Source organism: Habropoda laboriosa, unplaced genomic scaffold (assembly GCF_001263275.1).
Source record: "Habropoda laboriosa isolate 0110345459 unplaced genomic scaffold, ASM126327v1 scaffold1220, whole genome shotgun sequence".
In the NCBI taxonomy this organism is placed as follows: domain Eukaryota; kingdom Metazoa; phylum Arthropoda; class Insecta; order Hymenoptera; family Apidae; genus Habropoda; species Habropoda laboriosa.
In genome coordinates this window covers 157,858-160,577 of record NW_017101298.1, presented here as the reverse complement: position 1 = coordinate 160,577, position 2,720 = coordinate 157,858, and the positions used below count along the sequence as shown (strand labels likewise).

General features: G+C 30.6%; 1 protein-coding gene across 1 annotated transcript in view; it reads right to left on the bottom strand.

Moving 5' to 3' along the window:
- Positions 1-2,720, bottom strand: part of LOC108578098 (pyruvate kinase-like) — an 11,190-nt gene that overhangs the window by 7,982 nt on the left and 488 nt on the right. The gene's annotated exons all lie outside the window — the stretch shown is intronic.

Here is a 2,720-nt window from a genome sequence, read left to right as displayed (position 1 = left end):
GAATTCGCGTTTTTTCTTTTGATTCTTTCAATTTTTCAATTGCATTACGCATTATTGCAATAATTTCTATCGTTACATTTGTATGTATTCAACGTTTGTTTGTTTTAGTGTCGTGAAATGAATTATATTACACATTTTCTCTATTCACACTGAATTTAAAGATTATAACGATTAAAAATCAAGTTGACCTGTGGTCATTTATCAAGAATAATCATAATAAAGCTGAAATTATTGTGTTAAATAATTTTTTTAATACGAATTAGGAATTTATTCAACGTTTGCTTGTTAGAATAGAACGATAAATTTAGTGTAAATATAGAAAACGTATAATATAATTTATTTCATGGTATTGTAACAAGCAAACGTTGAATAAATTCCTAATTCGTATTAAAAAAATTATTTAACACAATAATTTCAGCTTTATTATGATTATTCTTGATAAATGACCACAGGTCAACTTGATTTTTAATCGTTATAATCTTTAAATTCAGTGTGAATAGAGAAAATGTGTAATATAATTTATTTCATGGTATTGTAACAAGCAAACGTTGAATACATTTTTCATTCGTGTAAGAAGAATTATTTAACACGATAAATTTAGCTGTACTATGGTTATTTTTAATCTACGACCACAGGTCAACCTGATTTTTAATCCCTACGAAATTAATTTAACCACGAGTAAGTAACGAGAACGCTAAAACCTATGTTTCCATTGAAGAATATTGTAAAAACGTATAAATTGTTATATGCAATGTTATAACAAATTGTCGGAAGTATAAATTTTTAATAAAATTGTGAAAATTGATAAATTATACCGTGTTACGATATCGGAAATCTCCCGCGAAAATCTCCCGCGAAAATTTCCCGCCTGACCTAACCGACGATTTTGCTAATGACTTTGGGGAGAGGGTACCGCAGGTATATAAGGACCCGCCGATGTCCCGCGAAATCATTTACCCTTTATACTGGGCCCTAGACACTTCGCGGCGTATTTTGACCTGAAGGTTCTGAGATGTGAATAGAGTGGTCGGGGGCTACTAGCTAGTCTATGTCCACCCTGTACACACTCAGCCTTCTTGTAACACTTGTATACATTAGAATCAATTAGAATTTCTATTACTAATTATTAAACAAATTTTAACAATTACCGGCACTCGCTAGGCACGTAATATCAGACTTTAAATACTCGACTTCGAACTTCGGTTTAGTCATAATTCTATTAATGTTATAATAACGTATAATTTATTAATTTTCACAATTTTATTATTAATTTATACTTCCAAAAATTTGTTAAAACATTACATATTATTATTTATACATTTTTGCAAGTTTCTTTGACAAATAAGTACGTTTCAACGATCTTATTACTTTCTCGTTGTGAAATCAAGTTCGGAGGATTAAAAATCAGGTTGACCCTTGGTCGTAAATTTAAAATAGCCATAGTGAAGGTGAAATTATTATTTTAAATAAATGTTTCTATACGAATTAAGAATCTATTCAACGTTTGTTTGTTGCAATACCGTGAAATAAATTGTATTATATATTTTCTCAGTTTAGACTGAATTTAAAGTTCGTAAGGATTAGAAATCAGGTTGACCTGTGGTCGTAGATTAAAAATAGCCATAGTGAAGGTAAAATTATTACGTTAAATAATTGTTTTTATACGAATTAAATATTGATTCAACGTTTATTTGTTGCAATACCGTGAAATAAATTGTATTATATATTTTTTCTGTTTACACTAAATTTAAAGTTTTGTTTACATGTTATAACAATTAGAATGTTGACGTTTTGCCGTTTCACGGTTTTTCCTCTGTTAATTATGTGTTTATAAATCATTTCAAACTAAAGCAGCACCATGCCCACCCTTAATTAAACCGTCTCAGTAGTTTACCGTAATTAATAATCTATTTTCGGAATTTATACGAGAATTTTTGAATTTTAGTAAATACTAGAGTCAGTGCATCGCGTATTGAAATAATAGCTTCATCCCTAGTTCGTTTTTTATTGAATATTTTTACGCGTTTAACTTATGCTTCTCCCCAATTCTCGTCGCGTATTTTATTCAAATTTTCTTATATTCTAGAATCGAAAAAGATACGAATTCGCGTTTTTTCTTTTGATTCTTTCAATTTTTCACTCTCGTTCTACGAAAGTTTACTTCAATTATAGTATTGAAAATTTTTCTGATGATTTGGTTTAGTAGTTAGTTGTGTTGTGTATTGCCAGCTGAAATATGAGCTGCTTAATGTATATGCTTAAAATGTATTTTCTTGTGGCCGCCACAACACGTGAACGTGTTAATAAGTAAATGTTGTTCAAATTATGTCGTGTTTTATGTCATTTTCATCAGAAAAATCTCATCAATATGTTAAGAAAAATTTCGGGATAAAAAAACGTAAAATTAAAAAAGTTGATATTTAAATCGCGTGGTTGCCTCGACTCACGTTTCATGCTTATCTTTTATTCGCTGTCCTTGACTACGTTCGGCAAACTACAAAGGCGGGCGCGAGGCTCGAAAACGTAGTCCCTGACTCTACGAGTATCAGGTTTAGCTTCCTTGCGGTCTAACACTTGTGTAGAATATACGGTATACGGACCGTAAAATCCGATGTCCGGGTCTTTTCTAACCCGCATGAATTCTCACCAATGCATCTGTAGACAGTTTAGGGATACGACAATAAATAATATAATTATAAGGTTATTAAGGATACAATAGG